Below are 19,453 nucleotides of genomic sequence, written 5' to 3' on the forward strand. Positions count from 1 at the left end.
CACCTGGGCCTCCCAAAGTGCTGGGATTACAGGCTTGAGCCACTGCACCCAGCCTTGTTCAGTAAATTCTTGCTCTCCCTCTGCTCCAAGCCTGCAGAGAGAGCAGAAGGATCAGGCACAGCCTTGCTCTCAAAGAGGTCCCAATGCAGCGGGGGACACCGTGGGGCAGCGGTGGCATCCGGCATGGTAAGTAAAGGGTGCCACGGGAATGGGAAAGATCATGGGGTGCTTCACCAAGGAGGAGTCTTTTGACTTGGCAGGGTGGTTTGTGGAATAGTGAAGGAAGGTTCATTACAGGCAGCAGTGATGGTCGGGAGAAGATGGAGCGAGGATCAGTGAGGCACCGTTAGGAGTGATGAACCCGGGGAGTTGGACGGAACATAACGTCTGGCTGGAAAGGTGAGAAAGGACCAGGCCACAGAGGGCCCGGCGGGGCGGCGGGGCCTGGAGGGCAGTGGGAAGCCAGCAAAGGGCATTGAGCTGAAGAGGGGCACGGTCAGGTTTGCATGAGAAGTTCATGCAAGCCTTTGGCTCCCTATGGAGAACCAGCCGGAGGGGCAGGGCCCAGGAGCTGGTGACGTGGATGTCACAATACCCCGGCCAAACAGTGTGAGTTTAGGGTGAAGCCAGTGGCAGTAGGGAGAGAATGAAGTCGGAATCTCGTGGATTGGCCTTGGTCTACCAATGGGACAGAGGGTGGAGGGGAGGGGGAGGGCGGAGCCTCCGATGATGCCAGCATCACTCTCTGGGTGCTTTGATAGGCGTCAGGGCCCTTCTCTCAATGAGGGGAACAACAGGGCTGGGGGATCAGTTAGCCCTGGACTTAGGGGTGTGTGGGGCCTGTGGGTCCCCAGGTGGAGGTGTCAGCCTGGTTCTGGACATGCTGGTCTGGAGCCCTCTTGAGGACGAGGCTGGTGACCCAGGGAGAGTATGGTGTCAAGCCACAGGGTGGAGGAATGGCTCAGAGAGAGGACCTTGAGGCCCTGGATGTGGCAGCTCATGCCTGTAATCCCAGCACTTTGGGAGGCCGAGGCGGGCGGATCACTTGAGATCAGAAGGTCGAGACCAGCCTGGCCAACATGGTGAAACCTTGTCTCTACTAAAAAGACAAAGATAAGCCGGGCACGGTGGCGTGCACCAGTAATCCCAGCTACCCAGGAGGCTGAGGTAGGTCAATCACTTGAACCTGGGAGGCGGAGGTTGCAGTAAGCTGAAATTGTGCCACAGCACTCCAGCCTGAGCAACAGAGCGAGACCCTGTCTCAAAAAAAAAAGGACCTCGAGAAAGGGTCTGAGATGAGATCTGAGGGCCACTCACATGAAAGGGATGGGCAAGAGGAGCTCAGAGGAAGACTCTGGAAGAGAGGCAGGAAGAGAGACCGTCATGGGCAGGGGCTTTGCCGCAAGAGGTTCCACAGTGGCTTGGCCCACATGTCAGGGAGGAGGAGCGACCATTCAGTGACAAGAGTTGCTGCAGCCCCTGTCTGTCCATCCATCTGGGGAGGACTGGGGACAAAAGCCAGGCTGGAGAGAGTTTTGGAGAGAGTGGGTCGTGAGAAAGTGAGGGATTAGAAGTGTAGATGACTCTGGCTGGGCACGGTGGCTCACGCCTATAATCCCAGCACTTTGTAGACAACTGGCCGGGCGCAGTGGCTCACATCTGTAATCCTAGCACTTTGGGAGGCTGAGGCAGGAGGATCACCTGAGGTCAGGAGTTCGAGACCAGCCTGGGCAACATGGTGAAACCCTGTCTTTACTAAAAATACAAAAATTACAGGGGTGTGGTAGTGAACGCCTGTAATTTCAGCTACTCAGGAGGCTGACGCAGGAGTATCACTTACATCTGTGAGTCGAAGGTTGCAGTGAGCTGAGATCGCACCACCGTACTTCAGCGTGGGTAACAAAGCGAGACTGTCTCAAAAAAAAAATAAATAAAGGGTAGATGACTCTTTGAAGCACCTTGGCTGGGGAGAGATAGAGCTGGGTGGGGCTGGACGTGGGCCTTATAAGGGACTTTAAAATATATATATTTTTTTTCTTGAGTCAGGGTCTCACTGTTGCCCAGGTTGGAGTGCAGTGGCGCAATCATAGCTCATTGCAGCCTCAAACTCCTGGGCTCAAGCTATCCCCTCGCTTCTGGCCCCCAAGTAGCTGGGATTACAAGTGCCTAACACCATGCCTGGCTAATTTTTATATTTTTGTAGAGACTGGGTTTTACCATGTTGCCCAGGCTAGTCTCAAACTCTAATCTCAAGCAATCTGCCTGCTTCACCCTCCCAAAGTGCTGGGATTACAGGCGTGAGTCATCCAGTGTGGCCAAGGGACTTTTAAAACTTTTTAAATGAGAGAAAGTGGACCGTGGGGCTGGGCGTGGTGGCTCACGCCTGTAATCCTAGCACTTTGAGAGGCCAAGGGAGGTGGATCACTCGAGGTCAGGAGTTTGAGACCAGCCTGGCCAACATGGTCAAACCCCGTCTCTACTAAAAATACAAAAATTAGCCAGGCATGGTGGCGGGTACCTGAATTCCCAGCTATTTGGGAGGCTGAGGCAGGAGGATCACTTGAACCCAGGAGGTGGAGGTTGCGGTGAGTCCAGATCATGCGATTGCACTCCAGCCTGGGTGACAGGGCGAGACTCCATCTCAAAAAAAAAAAAAAAAAAAAAGAAAAAGAAAAATGGAGTGTGGTCATGTGCTGAGGGCTGGGAAACACTGGCAGGCATGGGAGAGCAAAAGGAAGTCCCTGGGTGAGGTCCCTGTGTCCAGAGCACATCTGGCCCCCCATCTGGTGGATGGTTTCTGAATAAGCAAGTTATTGGGCACAGATGGCAGGAGCAGGCCCAGGCATGGTGCAGGTTCACTTGGTGATGGGGGATGCAGGAAGGGGAAGAACAGCTGGCCATGGGGGATGGGGAGCAAGATACATGGGAGTCTCCATGGTGCAGCCAATGTGCATGGAGCAGAGAGAGGACTGCAGAAGGAGGCACCCCTGACCCCATGCCCCAGGGGACCCTACTGCTGGGCACAGGTCCATCTTCCCTCTGTGTCAACCAGGAAGCACAGTCATGGTGGTGAGGGTGGAGGGGGTGCAGAGCAGGAGTGAGAGGGGCTGGGAAGAACCTCCGTCCAGAAGGCAAGAGGAGGCCTGGGCTCCAGCCCAGCCCTACCTTGGATTCAATAAGAGACCCAGAGCCGACCTCTCTGCCCCAGGAGCCTCTACTTCCCCACCTGGAGAATGGGGCCTCAGCCTCCATGTGCTGTAGGGGGCTTGCAGCGTGGCGTCTCACAAGTCTTGCATTTCAGGCCTGCAGAACACAGAAAAGTCCGTACTTGGGGATTCCAGGATCCTGACATTCTATAACATAATTTCTGTGTTGCCACCAGGGATGGGTCAAACCGACGTCTCTCCCTTCACAGTGGCTCTGTCTGCCCATCCCAGCCGCCAGCTCCCCTCCCTTCCCTTCTCCCCGTCAACTCTGGGCACGGCCAGCCTCGAACACATCCCAAGTGAGCACTTGGCAGGCGGGGACCATGATTCATGCCCTTCCAGCAGGCTTCGTGGCTTGCCTGCCTGCCAGAGTAGGCAGGATATTCTTGGCCTTACCATTCACTGAGGATTAGCAGGGCTGGGGTAGCTGGGGCTGGGGGAGGCGCAGACTGTGTTCTCCAGCCTCAGCGAGGTGGGGGGTGTTCATGTTTGAAGTGGCCGCTAGGCTGGCCAGGGAGGGAACATCACCCCATAAACTGAGGTCACGTCTGGGACTCAGACAGCAGAACTGCGGTGGGGCCATCGGAGGAAGGCTGCCACCTGCTTCATGTCCAGGGAAAAAAGGTCCAGGAGTCCGAGGGCAAGTGAGGCTGCTCACCTCAAACCCCTAATCCTATTTCCCTCCACGAGCCTCTTCCTTATTGGGAAGCCCGGCCCTCTCCATCCCCACTACCTAGGCTGGGCCAGGAGTTTGAAGCCAGCTCCCAAACAGCCAAGGAACAGAGAAGTCAGCAGCCTCCAGCCACTCCCTCCCGCTGCCCACCCCAGCTCCCCAAATTCCCCATCACAGCCACGCACTGCCCCCCCACCCTCAGACCAATACTTCAGGATAAACCTGGAGCTCCCAGGATAAGGCTGTGCCTCCCGCATTAGACCATCATTTCAGAACAAGACTATGTCTCCCTAAAACCAAGTGTCCTGAGCCTCACCAGTGCACGCACAGCAAGGCCAGCGTCCCAGGCTAGGGCCATGCCCCTTAGACCATGGTTCCCAGCCAGAGCTCTACCTCCTCCCTCTGATCAGAACCCCCAGGGCAAGGCCTGTCTCCCCATCAGGGGTGACAAGAGAGGACTGGATCATCAAAGTGGGCAGCCCACGAAAGAGAGTCAGAGGAGAGTGCAAGGTCCCCACCCACCATGGGCTCACCTGGGCCCAGAGGAATCCGTTATTTCTAGGTCAGGCGCAAACAGTTCCTTGGTTTGGAGCAGGAGCCCGGGTCTGGACGATGGGTGAGGGGAGGTGATTTTGGAGCAGGGTCTCTGGGCAGGGAGGGGCCAGGTTTGCTCAGGGCAGAGGCAGCAGTTTAGCCTCTGCTGGTGGCAGCTCTCCCCACTCCCTGCAAGGTTGCGGTGACCCCCTGTGAAAATGCATTGTCCCCCTCGTCCAGGGCTCCAAAGTGCTGTCCCCAAGCAGTCATCACCCCAGACCTGGGTCTCTGAGTCTCAGTGTGGGTGGGTCTGACTCTGCCACCCAGGGCTCCAGCTTTGTGTCAGACCCACGGGAATTTCACTCCTGACTCCACCCTGGTACTCCTCCACCTTTCTAACCTCGGTTTTCCTCATCTGGAAAATGGGGACAGGGACACCTACAGCAGGGGGTTCCATGGTGTGCTCTTTCCCCTTGGCTGGCCACAAGTAACTCCGGTGACCGCAGGGCCAAGGTGCAGGAAGCAACAAAGCTGAGTCCAGCCCGTCCTTCAGTCCCACATGCAGCGCTGGGACCTCTGGGAAGTCACTGAGACAGAGCCGCATGGAGGAGCGGGGAGATATCTGGCTGGCCTTGGGAGGGTTGGCCTTGGTAACCTGTGGGGAGGCGAATTCCAGGCCCCTCTGGGTTTCCTCGTGGGTCCATTCTCTCCCCCGAGCTCTGGCTTGAGCACCTGGCTAGAGCCCCTCTCCAGGGAGAGCTAGGGACCCATGTCCAGCCCAGGAGGAATGGGGGGCACGGGGCATACATTCTTCTTTTTCTGCCTCATTCTCTGTTCGCCTAGACCGGGAGACAAAGGACTGGATTTGAATCCTGTCTTTGCTGTTCACCAGATATAAGGCATTGGGCAAGGTATTGAATCTCTCCAAGCCTCAGTTTTCTCATCTGTAAAATGGGAGTGACTGGGTGCAGTGGCTCACACCTGTAATCCCAGCACTTTGGGAGGCCGAGGCGGATGGACCACCTGAGGTTGGGAGTTCGAGACCAGCCTGGCTAATGTGGTGAAACCCCGTCTCTACTAAAAATACAAAAAATTAGCCGAGTGTCAAGGCAGGCACCTGTAATCATAGCTACTCGGGAGGCTGAGGCAGAAGAATCACTTGAACCTGGGAAGAGGAGGTTTTGGTGAGCTGGGATCGTGCCACTGCACTCCAACCTTGGTGACAGAGCAAAATTCCATCTCAAAAAAAAAAAAAAAAAACTGGTGTGGTAGTGTGCACTTGTAGTCCCAGCTACTCGGGAGGCTGAGGCAGGAGGATCACTTGAACCCAGGAGGTTGAGGCTGCAGTGAGCCAAAGTCATGCCACTCCACTTCAACCTGAGTGACAGAGAGAGACCCTGTCTCAAAAATAAAATAAAAATAAAATGGGAATGATAGCAAACCCAGGGCCATTGGAGAATGACATGGGCTAAAGCAGGAAAGAGCCTGTCCCTGTCAGACGGGAACGGCAAATGTGGGCACAGTTATCTTCATCCTCTCCAGGCTCCTCTGAGGAGCACCCAGAGACCCCAACTCAGGGGAGGCAGTGCAAACCAGGGACCCCCAAGTTCCTGGCCCAGAGCCCCTGCTGGAGAGGGACAGGAGTCCTCAGCCCTGAGCATCACTGAGGCTTGGGTGAAGGGAGGGATGGAGTCCCAGCCAGACCCTGCACATTCCAGCCCTGGTTCATTCTGGATACAAGCACTGAGATCTCTCCCTACCAGGGCACCCAGCCAAGCCCCGCTGTGATGGGGCCAGATCGAGAGGACAGCCCTACTGGGCCGGAGCTTGCTCTCTACTCAGTCCTTAAAAGTCCATCGGCCTGAGCTCCTCTTCCGCCTTGAAGGGGTCCTGACTGTGTAGGGTTGCGTTCCCGACATGCCATGGATGAGGGAGTGACTGGAGGTCTCCCTGGAAAGTGTTTGACTCCAGGTCAGGTCCTGGAAAAAGGCCACAGCCCCAGGACCTGGAGCCAAGGGACTGAGGGCCAAGCGGGCCCCGGAGGGGGAGGGTAGTTGGGGGGAGGGGGAGGTAGGGGAGGGTAAAGGGGAGTTGGGGGAGGGGACTTAGTAAGAGGGTACAGCTCAATTAGCTGGGACAGTGAGGAGGAGTAGTAAAGGGGCTTAGGGGTGTGGAAGGGAGCTCAATGGAGAAAAGGGGTTCGTGCGTAGCAGGGGGCCCAGGCTTTCCCTCCCTGGTCACACTTCTGCCACTCAGCTCTCTTCACACCACCCACCCTAAGCCGTGCCCTCTGACCTCCCACCTGCCTGGGGCTGACCACTCTGCCTTGTCTCTTTCCATCCAAGGCCTTGGGAACTCCAAGACAGAATGGCCCGAGGCCTGGACACTCTCTGAGGACATCTCTGCAAAGGCCCCAGCGGCCCAGGCCAGTGGCATGCAGGCTGCTGGCCCTGTCCAGACTCTCATACTGTAGGGCAGAGTTGCAGAGGCCCCTCCCTGGGTTTGCTCTGGGGTGGCAGAGAGCCATTGTGAGTCAGTTCAGTGTGGTGGGCAGCGCTCTCTTGCAGCCCAAGGAAGCCTTCCTGGAGGAGGGAGCCTGACCCTCCAGCTGGGCTTGAATGAGGAAGAGGCTAGATAGAGGCCTGGCAGTGGGGCAGGGGTGGGGACTGTTTGTGAGCAGCCGTGTGGCAGGTATGATAGGAAGAAGGACTGGAGGGGTAGACAGGCACTGCCATCCATAGCCTGGAAAGTGTCACCAACAGGGCAGGATTTTATCCGAGAAGTAACAGGGAGGCTGGGCACAGTAGCTCAGGCCTGTAATCTCCACGCTTTCAGAGGCTGAGGCGAGAAGATGGCTTGAGCCCAGGCGCTTGAGACTAGCCTAGGCAACATAGCGAGACCTCCATCTCTGCAAAAAAATTTAAAAAATTAGCCAGGCATGGTGGCGCACACCAGTAGCCCCAGCTACTAGGGAGGCTGACGTGGGAGGATCTGAGCCCAGGAGGTTGAGGCTGCAGGGAGCTGTGATTGTACCAGCACACTCCAGCCTGGAGGACAGAGCGAGACTCTGACTCTTTTTTTTTTTTAAATTTTTTGAGACAGAGTTTCGCCCTTGTTGCCCAGGCTGGAGTGCAATGACGTAGTCTCAGCTCACTGTAACCTCCACCTCCTGGGTTCAAGCAATTCTCCTGCCTCAGCCACCCAAGTAGCTGGGATTACAGGTGCCTGCCACCACCCCCAGCTAATTTTTGTATTTTTAGTAAATACAAGGTTTCACCATGTTGGCCAGGCTGGTCTTGAACTCATGACCTCAGGGATCCACCCACCTCAGCCTCATTTGTATTGATTTGTAGGAGCTATTTATAGATTCTGGATACAAGTTCTTTATCAGATATATGGTTTGTGACTATTTTCTTATAAGTCTGTGGTTTGTCTATTAATTTTTTTATTGATGACTGTTTTTAAAAATTGTGGTTAAGTATACATGACATAAAACGGATCATCTTAACCATTTTAAAATGTAAAATTCAGTGGCATTAAGTACATCCACAATATTGTGCAAATATCATCACTACCATCAACTCGAAAAGGGCAGGGCATCCAATACCCATTAAGCTGTCACTCCCCGATCTCCCATTTTCCCAGCCCTGACAATCACTAATCTACTTTCTGTCTATATGGATTTGCCTATTTGGATATTCATATTAATAGAATCAACAGTAGGTCGCTTTTTGTGTTTAGCTTTTTTCACTTGGCATAATGTTTTCAAGGTTCATGCACTTTGCAGAATGTATCAAAATTTCATTCCTCTTTAGGGTTGGATAATATTTCATTGTATGGATAGACCACAATTTGTTTATCCATTCATCCATTGGTGGATATTTGGGTGGCTTCCACCTTCTGGCTATTGTTTTGTTTTTGTTTGTGTGTGTGTGTGTGTGTGTGTGTTTGTCAGCTCCTTTAGGGTCTGACTTTTGGGTATTTTGAATAGTACCTCTGTGAACCTTCATCTACAAGTTTTTGTGTGAACTCATGTTTTCAGTTCTCTTGGGTATATATCTAGGAGTGGAAATACTGGGTCACAGGGCAATTCTATGCTTTTTGAGGAGCTGCCACGCTGTTTTTCACGGAGGCTGCTCCATTTTGGATTCCCACCAGCAACATATGAGAACTCCGATTTCTCCAGACCCTCAACAAAATTTATCTTTCATTTTTTGATTATAGTCATCTTCATGGGTATGAAGTGGTGTCTTATTGTGGTTTTCACTTACATTTCACTAATGATTAATGATGTTGAACAGATTTTCATGTGCTTTTTGCCAATTTGTGTTTTTTCCTTATAGAAATGTCTATTCAAGTCTTTTGTCAATATTTTCATTGGGTTGTTTGTCTTTTTGTTGTTCAGTTTTGAGAGTTTTTTATATATTCTGGAAACTAGATCCTTATTAGCAATATGACTTGCAAATATTTTCTGTCATTCTGTAGGGTTTATTTTCACTTTTTTGATAGTGTCTTTTAATGTATCTAAGTTTTTTTGTTTGTTTGTTTTTGAGACGGAGTCTCGCTCTGTCGCCGCCCAGGCTGGAGGGCAGTGGTGCTATCTCAGCTTACTGCAAGCTCTGCCTCCTGGGTTCACTCCATTCTCCTGCCTCAGCCTCCCAAGTAGTTGGGACTATAGGCGCCCGCTACCATGCCTGGCTAATTTTTTTTGTAGTTTTTAGTAGAAATGGGGTTTCACCGTGTTAGCCAGAATGGTCTCCATCTCCTGACCTCGTGCCCGCCCGCCTTGGCCTCCCAAAGTGCTGGGATTACAGGTATGAGCCACCGTGCCTGGCCTGTATGTAAGTTTTTTATTTGGATGAAGTTCAACCTATCTATTTTTTCTTTTGTTGCTTGTACTTTTGGTGTCATATCTAGAAAATCATTGCCAAATCCCAGGTCTTGGAGATTTACCTCTGTTTTCTTCTAAGAGTTCTATAATTTTAGCTCTCACAGTTAGGTCTTTTATCCATTTTGAATTATGATGTCAGGTAAAGATACATGAGGTGGGGTAAAGGTCTAACTTTAGTTTTTGGCATGTGGACATCCAGTTGTCTCAGCACCATTTGTTGAAGAGACTGTTCTTTCCCCCATTGAATGATCTTGACACCTTTTTCGGAAATCAGTTGACAATAAATGTATTGGCTTTTTTTTTTCTGGATTCTGAACTCTATTTCATTGGTCTATATGTCTATCCTTATGGCAGTATCATGAGGTCTTAATTACTGTAGCTTTGTAAGTAAGTTTTGAAATTGGGAAATTTGAGTCCTCCAACTTTGTTATTTTTCAAGATTGTTTTTGGCTGAGATTCATTGCATTTGCATTTGAACTTTAGGATAAACTTGTCCATTTCTGTGAAAAATGGCAGTAGGAATTTTGATAGGGATTGCACTGAATCTGTAGATCATTTTGGTGGGTATTGCCATCTTAACAATACTGTTTTCCAGTCTATGAACATGGGATGCTTTCCCATTTATTTAGGCTTTCTTTAATCTCTTTCAACAATGTTGTGTACTTTTCAGCACACAAGTCTTGCACCTCCTTTGTTCAATTTATTCCTAAGTGTTTTATTGCTTTTGAAGCTATTGCACATAGAATGGCTTTCTTAATTTTATTTTTGAATTGTTATTGCAAGTGTATAGAACAGAGTTCTTTATTATCCCCATCTGGCACTAGCAAGCCACACTGGGGACACAAACTGTCACCACCACAGCCACCTCTAAGGTTGACAGTGGGAGACTGTAGGCACTAAGTGAAAAGTTGCAATATTCTCCTAACCAAAATTTAACAGGTTATTTCTTAATTAACCACTCTTTTAGTTGTTGCAAGTTTTTAAAAAAATTTCAGAGTTCCAGAAAACTTGAATCTGACACTTTTTGCCAGCTTAATTATTGCTTTAATGGACTGATGGATTTCTGGAGGTCCTTACTCTGCTATTTTCAGTGACATCACTCTGTATGCCTTATTTGAAAACTGCCTATCTATTTTCCCAAGTGGTTGTATCATTTTACATTCCCACCAGCTACATATGAGGGGTTACAATTAAAATGTTTAAATAGTCGGCCAGGTGTGGTGGCTCACGCCTGTAATCCCAGCACTTTGGGAGGCCGAGGCGGGTGGATCACGAGGTCAGGAGATTGAGACCATCCTGGCTAACACTGTGAAACCCCGTCTCTACTAAAAATACAAACAAATTAGCCGGGCGTGGTGGTGGGCGCCTGTAGTCCCCGCTACTCAGGAGGCTGAAGCAGGAGAATGGTGTGAACCCAGGAGGCGGAGTTTGCAGTGAGCTGAGATTGTGCCACTGCACTCCAGCCTGGGTGACAAAGCGAGACTCCGTCTCAAAAAAAAAAAAAAGTTTAAATAACCAACGTGTATCTTCAAGTAATATGCTACTTCATGTGCAGAGAAAACTTTTCACTAGGCCTTGCAGCTGGCCTATATTTAGTTTTTTAAGAAACCACCAAACTGTCTTCCAAAATGGCTATACCAATTTGCATTCCCACCAGCAATAGATGAGGATTCTTGTACATGTTTTGTTACATGTATACCTAAGTATTTCATTTTTGGGAGAGCTGATGTAAATGGGAATGTATTTTTCACTTCAAATTCTATTTGTTCCTTGCTGATGTATGGAAAAGCAATAGATGGCCGGGCGCGGTGGCTCATGCCTGTAAACCCAACACTTTGGGAGGCCGAGGCAGGCGTATCATTTGAGGTCAGGAGTTCGAAACAAGCTTGGCCAACATGGTGAAACCCCATCTCTACTAAAAATGCAAAAAATTAGCTGGGTGTGGCAGTGCATGCCTGTCCAAAAATGAACATTTTAGCTCTCCCAAAAATGAAATCCCACCCACTAGGGAGGCTGAGGCAGGAGAATCACTTGAACCCAGGAGGCAAAGGTTGCAGTGAGCTGAGATTGCGCCACTGCACTCCAGCCTGGGCAACAGAGCGAAACTCCATCTCAAAAGAAAGACAGAAAGAGAGAGAGAGAGAGAGAGGAGGGGGGAGGGGGAGGAAGAAGAGGAGGAGGAGGAGGAAGAAGAGGAGGAAGAAAAATGGAGAAAAGCAGTAGTCTTCTATATATAGCTTTATGTCCTGCAACCTTGCTATAATTGCTTCAGTTATCTTTTAGAGCCATCAAAATTAAGAAAGAAAATTATATCTACCTTTTTTATGTTACTTCAAGCACTTTCAGTTTGATAGATAGAAGTGTTTTTTTTGTTTGTTTTTTTTTGTTTTGTTTTTGAGACGGAGTCTTGCTCTGTTGCCCATGCTGGAGTGCAGTGGTGTGATCTCAGCTCACTGCAACCTCCACCTCCTGGGTTCAAACAATTCTCCTGCCTCAGCCTCCTGAGTAACTGAGATTACGGGCACACACCACCACACCCAGCTAATTTTTGTATTTTTAGTAGAGACGGGTTTTCCCACGTTAGCCAGGCTGGTCTCGAACTCCTGACATCAGGTGATCTGCCTGCCTCTGCCTCTCAAAGTGCTGGGATTATAGACATGAGCCACCGTGCCGGGCCTGTTTTTCCATTCATTCTTTTGATGGACGCTTGGGTTGTTTCCATCTTTGGATATTATAAATAAAACTGATATGAACATTTTTATACATGTCTTAGTATGAACATATACTTTCATTTCTCTTATGCGATACCTAGGAATGAAGTGACTAGGTCATACGGTAGGTATGTATTTTAGTTTTTAAAAACCCGCCAAACTGTTTTCCAAAGGGGCTGTACTATTTTGTTTTTAGACGGAGTCTCGCTCCGTCCCCAGGCTGGAGTGCAGTGGTATGATCTCTGCTTACTGCATCCTTTGCCTCCCGGGTTCAAGCGATTCTCCTGCCTCAGCCTTCTGAGTAGCTGGGACTACCGGTGTGTGCCACCACGCCCAGCTAATTTTTTGTATTTTTAGTAGAGATGGGATTTCACCGTGTTAGCCAGGATGGTCTCGATCTCCTGACCTCATGATCTGCCCGCCTCGGCCTCCCAAAGTACTAGGATTACAGGTATGAGCTACCGCGCCTAGCTGACTCAAAATATTTTCTAATTTACCTTATGATTTTTCTAATTTACCTTCTTCTTTGACATACTGGTTTTTTTTTTTTTTTTTTTTTGAGAGGGAGTCTTGCTCTGTCGCCCAGGCTGGACTGCAGTTTCGCGATCTCAGCTCACTGCAAGCTCTGCCTCCTGGGTTCACGCGATTCTCCTGCCTCAGCCTTCTGAGTAGCTGGGACTACCGGTGTGTGCCACCACGCCCAGCTAATTTTTTGTATTTTTAGTAGAGACGGGATTTCACCGTGTTAGCCAGGATGGTCTCGATCTCCTGACCTCATGATCTGCCCGCCTCGGCCTCCCAAAGTACTAGGATTACAGGTATGAGCTACCGCGCCTAGCTGACTCAAAATATTTTCTAATTTACCTTATGATTTTTCTAATTTACCTTCTTCTTTGACATACTGGTTTTTTTTTTTTTTTTTTTTTGAGAGGGAGTCTTGCTCTGTCGCCCAGGCTGGACTGCAGTTTCGCGATCTCAGCTCACTGCAAGCTCTGCCTCCTGGGTTCACGCGATTCTCCTGCCTCAGCCTCCCGAGTAGCTGGGACTACAGGCGCCCACCACCACGCCCGGCTAATTTTTTTTGGTATTTTTAGTAGAGACGGGGTTTCACCATGTTAGCCAGGATGGTCTCGATCTCCTGGCCTCGTGATCCACCCACCTCGGCCTCCCAAAGTGCTGGGATTATAGGCGTGAGCCACCGCGCCCGGCCCGTACTGGTTATTTTTGAAGTATGTTGATTAGTTTCCACTTATTTGTGAGTTTTCCAAATATCTTTGTTATTAATTTCTGATTTCATTCCATTGTGGTCAGAAAACGTATTTTGAATTACTTCAGATTTTAACAATTTATTAAGACATATTTTATGGCCTAGCATATAATTTATAGTGGAGAATGTTTCATGTGTACTTCAGAAGAATGTGTATCATATTGTTGTTGGGTAGGATGTTCTATAGATGTTTGTTAGGTCTGTTTGGCATACATTCTGTTTTTTTTCTGATCTGATATCTAGTTGTTCTCTTTATTATTAAAAATGAAGGCCAGGCATGATGGCTCACACCTGTAATCCCAGCACTTTGGGAGGCCAAGGCAGGCAGATCACCTCAGGAGTTCGAGACCAGCCTGGCCAATATGGGGAAACCCTGTCTCTACTAAAAATGCAAAAACCAGCCAGTCGTGGTGGCACACACCTGTAATCCCAGCTACTCGGGAGGCTGAGGCAGGAAAATTGCTTGAACCTGGGAGGTGGAAGTTGCAGTGAGCCGAGACTGCACCACTGCACTCCAGACTGGGCGAAAGAGCAAGACTCCATCTCAACAACAACAAAAAGAGTATTGAAGTGGCTAAATATTATTGGTGTATTGTTTATCTTCCCTCCAATTACTGCAGTTTTTGCTTCATGTACTTTGAGGCTCTGTTTTTCGGTGCATATAGGCTTACAAATGTTATATCTTCTTGAAGGATTGACCCTTTTATCATTCTATAATGTCCTTCTTTGTCTCTAGTAACATTTTTTTTGTCTTAAAGCCAATTTTTTTCTGACATTAGTATAGCCACTCTAGGTCTCTTTTGGTTACTTTCTGCATGGAATATTTTTGCATCCTTTTACTTTCAACCTATTTGTGTTTTTTAATCCATTCTGCCAATCTGTGCCTTTTAGTTGGAGACTTTAACCCATTTAATTTAATGTAATTAATCATAAGGATTTACTTCTCCCAGTCTATATGTCATTTGCCTTTTTATTCCTTGGTTCTTCCATTATAGCCCTCCTTTTATGTTCTGTAGATACTCTCTAGTACACCATTTTAATTCCTTGTTGTTACTTTTACTATATATTTTTTAGTTCTTTGTGTTTGCCCTGGGATAACAATTAACATCTTTGTTTATAGCAATGTAATTTGGTTTTTTTTTTTTTTCCTAATTTTTTCTTTTGAGACAGGGTCTCACTCCAATTTGCCCAAGCTGGAGTGCAGTGGTGCAATCTTGGCTCACTGCAACCTTCGCTTCCTGGGTTCAAGTGATTCTCCTGCCCCAGCCTCCCAAGTAGCTGGGATTCTAGGCTTGCACCACCATGCCTGGCTAATTTTTGTATTTTTAGTAGAGACAGGGTTTCACCATGTTGGGTCAGGCTGGCTTCGAACTCCTGACCTCAAGTGATCTGTCCACCTCTACCTCCCAAAGTGCTAGGATTACAGGCGTGAGCCACCGCCCCTGGCCAGCCCAGGAGTTTGAGACCAGCTTGGGCAACATAGGGAGACTCCATCTCTACAAAAATAAAATAATTTTTAAAAGTATCCAGGCATGATGGCACACGCCTGTGTTCCCAGCTACTCAGGAGGCTGAGGTGGGAGGATCTCCTGGGCCCAGGAGGTTGAGGTTGCAGTGAGGTATGATTGTACCACTGTACTCTAGCCTGGGTGACAGAGCAAGACCCTGTCTCGAAAAAAAATTTACAACAACAGAAAAATAGGTTTTGTTTTGTTTTGCTCTAATACAGCCAAATTGTTATTTATCATGAAATTTGCAATGGGAGGGGGATAGGGAAAAAAAGAAATATGCAATATGCCTTCTTTCAGTCTTTTTTTTTCTTTCCTGTTATGCCTCCACTTGATTCTGCATCAGTAGTATGACCTTATTTTAATTTTTTTTTTTTGTTTTGGTGAGACAAGAGTTTCACTCATGTCGCCCAGGCTAGAGTGCAATGGCACAATCTCGGCTCACTACAACCTCTGCCTTCTGGGTTCAAGCAGTTCTCCTGCCCAAGTAGCTGGGATTACAGGCACCCACCACCATGCCTGGCTAATTTTTGTATTTTTAGTAGAAATGGAGTTTCACCATGTTGGCCAGGCTGGTCTCGAAATCCTGACCTCAGGTGATCTGCCCTCCCAAAGTGCTGGGATTATAGGTGTCAGCCATCATGCTCGGCCTGTTTTAAATTTTAAAATGCATCTGTAATTGTTTTTTAAACTGCAAAAATGAATTAATTAAATCATAATGGAAATAAGAGTATTGTAATTTTCCTACCCATTACAGTGTACATAAGCATCACTATAACTAGTGCTATCTACATAAAATATTCAAATCAGTATACATATTACAGTATTACAGTGGTACCATAGAAAATATTCAAATTGAGGCTGGGCGCAGTGGCTCACACCTGTAATCCCAGCACTTTGTGAGTCCGAGGTGGGCAGATCAGGAGTTCAGGAGTTAGAGACCAGCCTGGCCAACATGGTGAAACCCTGTCTCTACTAAAAATACGAAATTAACCAGGCATCTTGTAATCCCACCTACTCAGGAGCCTGAGGCAGGAGAATCGCTTGAACCTGGGAGGTGGAGGTTGCAGTGAACCAAGATCAAGCCACTGCACTCCAGCCTGGGTGACAAGAGCAAAACTCCATGTCAAAGAAAAGAAAAAAGAAAGAAAGGAAATATTCCAGTTGAATCAGGTCATTGATTTTGACTAGATGTCTGAGTGTCATGTATACCTAGTAGGTAATACTAGAAACAATTGGGTATACCCAACCCTCACACCACAATGCAAAAGTAACATTAATTAACACAGTCATGAAATGCAGTTCTACCAAAACAATAAAGTTGTTTAGTGGAGAAAATATTTTATTTTGCTTTCATTTTTAATTTTAAATTAAGTAAAATTTGAAAGTTCTTTTGCACTAGCCCACCTATCAAGTAGTCAGCAGCCACGTGACTGGTACCTTCTACATTGCACCACACAGTTCTAGAATTTCATATAAATGAAATCATTTACTATATACTCTTTTTGGCATCTTTCATTCAGCATAATTGTTCTAAGATTCATGCATGTTATGTGTATCAATAGTTCATTCCTTTTTATTGCTAAGTATTTCCCCATTGATTGGATATACCACAATTTTTTAATCCGTTCATCTTGTTGATGGACATTTAGGTTGTTTTTTAGTGTTTAGCTTTTACCAATAAAGATGCTATAGGCATCCAGATAATAGTGTTTGTATGGACACATGCTTTCATTTTTCTTCAGTAAATAACCCAGCAGTGGAATGCTGTCATCTGGTAGGTATATATTTAATCTTTTAAGAAACTGCTAAACTGTTTTCCAAAGTGGTTGTACCATTTTGTGCTCCCTCTAGCATTGTATGAGAGTTCCAGTCATTTTATATCTTTGTCAGCACTTATATGATCAGCCCTTTTAATTTTAGCCATTCTAAGGAGGTGTTTAGTGGTATCCTCTTATGGTTTTAAGTAGCATTCACTAATGACCAATGATATAAAGCATTTGTTCATATACCATACCTGTTTTGTCTTCTTTGGAGAAATGTCTGTTTAATTTTCCTCCTATTTTGCCTGAGCAAGTTGGGGAAATAGACTGTTGAGTTTTAATAATTCTTTATATATTAGATACAAGTCTTTTGTTGGGTATATGTTCTTTAAAGATTTTCTTTCTTGGGGCTGAGCACAGTGGTTGATACCTGTAATCCCACCATTTTGGGAGGCCAAGACAGGAGGATCACCTGTAATCCCACCATTTTGGGAGGCCAAGACAGGAGGATCACTTGAGGCCAGGAGTTTGAGACCAGCCTGGGCAACATAGCGAGACCCTGTCACTACAAAAAAAAAAAAATAAAGGAAATAAAAAAACTTAGCCAGGTATGATGGCGTGGACCTGTAGTCCTAGCTACTCAGGAGGCTGAGGTGGGAGGATCACTTGAGCCCAGGAAGTTGAGGCTGCAGTGAGCTGTGATTGCACCACTGCACTCCAGCCTGGTTGACAGAGTAAGACCATCTTAAAAAAATATTTTTTTCTTTCTGTAGCTTGTCTTTTCATTTTAATAGTAATCTTTCAGAGAACAGATGTTTAACATTTTAATGAAATCCAATTAATCTTCTATTTTGCAAATTGTGGTTTTGATGTTATATCTAAGAACTCTTTGCCTAACCTAATTATTTGCCTAACCTAATGTCACAATATTTTTTTCGATGTTTTCTTCTTAAAGTTTTAGTCTTACATTTAGATCTGAGATCTTTTTGAGCTAATTTTTTTTTTTTGCATAAGCTGTGAGGTTAGGTTGAAGTTCACTTATTTTTGCCAAACAATATCCAATATTCCAGCACCATTTGTTATAAAGATTATCCTTACTCCATTGAAATGTCTTTGCAGTTTTGTCAAAAATCTGTTGGCTGTATTTCTGTGGGTCTATTTGTATACTCTATTCTTTTCTTTTTTTTTTTGAGATGGAGTCTCGCTCTGTTGCCCAGGCTGGGATGCAGTGGCACAATCTCGGCTCGCTGCAAGCTCCGCCTCCTGGGTTCAAGCCATTGTCCTGCCTCAGCCTCCCGAGTAGCTGGAACTACAGGTGCCTGACACCATGCCCGGCTAATTTTTTGTATTTTTAGTAGAGACGGAGTTTCTCCATGTTAGCCAGGATGGTCTTGATCTCCTGACCTCATGATCTGCCCGCCTCGGCCTCCCAGAGTGCTGGGATTACAGGTGTGAGCCACTGCACCCGGACTGTATACTCTATTCTTTTGCATTGATGTATTCTATTTCATTCCATGGTGTTGACCTGTGTCTCACTGCCAATACTACACTGTCTTAATTACTATAGCAATTACTTAATTACTTATAGTAAGTCCTAAATTCAGGTAATGTGAGTCCTCCAACTTTATTCTTATTCAAATTTGCTTTGGCTATTCTAATTCCTTTGCATTTACATATACATTTTGCAACCAGCTTGTATATGTCTACAAAAATCCTGCTCAGATTTTGATCTGTGTTTTGTTAAATCTACAGATCACTTTGGGAAGCAGTGACATCCAACCTGTATCAAGTCTTCTAATCTGTGAACATGGTATGCCTCTTCATTTATTTAGGTCTTTCTAGATTCCTTTTAAAAGCATTTTGACATTTCTAGCATAAATATTTTGCACGTTTTGCTAATTTTATACCTATGTACTTCATTGTTTTGGTGTTTTATAAATAGCAGTTTTAAAATTTCAGTTTCTAATCTTTTGTTGCTAGCACATAAATACACAATTCTATGTTGCAACCTTTACAAACTTATTTATAGTTTTAAATATTTTTCTTTCTGTAGATATCTTTTTTTATTTTTCTTGAGACTGGCTCTCACTTTGTTCCCCAGGCTGGAGTGCAGTGTCGTGATCACAGCCCACTGCAGCCTCGACCTCCCGGGCTGAAGGGATCCTCGCACCTCAGCCTCCTGAGTAGCTGAGACTATAGGTGTGCACCACCTCACCCAGTCAATTTTTTGTATTGTTGGTAGACACAGGGTTTCACCATGTTACCCAGGTTGGATCTTGAATTCCCAGGCTCAAGGGATCCACCCACCTTGGCCTCCCAAAGTGCTGGGATTATAGGCGTGAGCCACTGCACCCAGCCTCTTTCTGAAGATTTCTTGAGATTTTTCTTTTTCTTTTTCATTTCCTTTCCTTTTTTTTTTGACAGGGTCTTGTTTAGTCACCCAGGCTGGAGTGCCATAGTGCAAACACAGCTCACTGCAGCCTTGACCTCCCAGGTTCAAGTCATCCTCCCACCTCAGCCTCCCAAGTAGCTGGGACTACAGGTGTGCCACTACACTTGGCTAATTTTATTTTATATTTTGTAGAGATGGGGTCTTGCTTTGTTGATAGGGCTGGTCTCGAACTCCTGGGCTCAAGCGATCCTCCTGCCTCAGCTTCCCGAAGTGCTGGGATTATAGGCATGAATCACCACACCCAGCCCTTGGGATTTTCTTTTTTTCTTTTCTTTTTTTTTGAGACATAGTCTCCCTCTGTCGCCCAGGCTGGAGTGCAGTGGTGCGATCTCAGCTCACCGCAAGCTCTGCCTCCCGGGTTCATGCCATTCTTCTGCCTCAGCCTCCCGAGTAGGTGGGACTACAGGTGCCCGCCACCGTGCCCAGCTAATTTTTTGTATTTTTAGTAG

The 19,453-nt window shown here is 46.9% G+C and overlaps 1 protein-coding gene across 10 annotated transcripts in view; it reads left to right on the plus strand.

Moving 5' to 3' along the window:
* The window catches only part of LOC101123872 (rab5 GDP/GTP exchange factor), a 155,115-nt gene that overhangs the window by 33,369 nt on the left and 102,293 nt on the right, over nucleotides 1-19,453 (plus strand). For 2 of the 10 annotated variants that reach the window (XM_063708122.1, XM_063708119.1), the window contains exons 3-5: nucleotides 91-186; nucleotides 298-399; nucleotides 18,305-18,362. The exons of 6 other annotated variants lie outside the window; for them this stretch is intronic. The gene's annotated coding sequence lies outside the window, so the exon portion shown is untranslated. The remainder of the gene's footprint in view (nucleotides 1-90; nucleotides 187-297; nucleotides 400-18,304; nucleotides 18,363-19,453) is intronic. 2 more of the 10 variants (XM_063708118.1, XM_063708120.1) reach the window with 1 other exon arrangement.

This window comes from Gorilla gorilla, chromosome 6, assembly GCF_029281585.2.
Source record: "Gorilla gorilla gorilla isolate KB3781 chromosome 6, NHGRI_mGorGor1-v2.1_pri, whole genome shotgun sequence".
Lineage (NCBI taxonomy): Eukaryota > Metazoa > Chordata > Mammalia > Primates > Hominidae > Gorilla > Gorilla gorilla.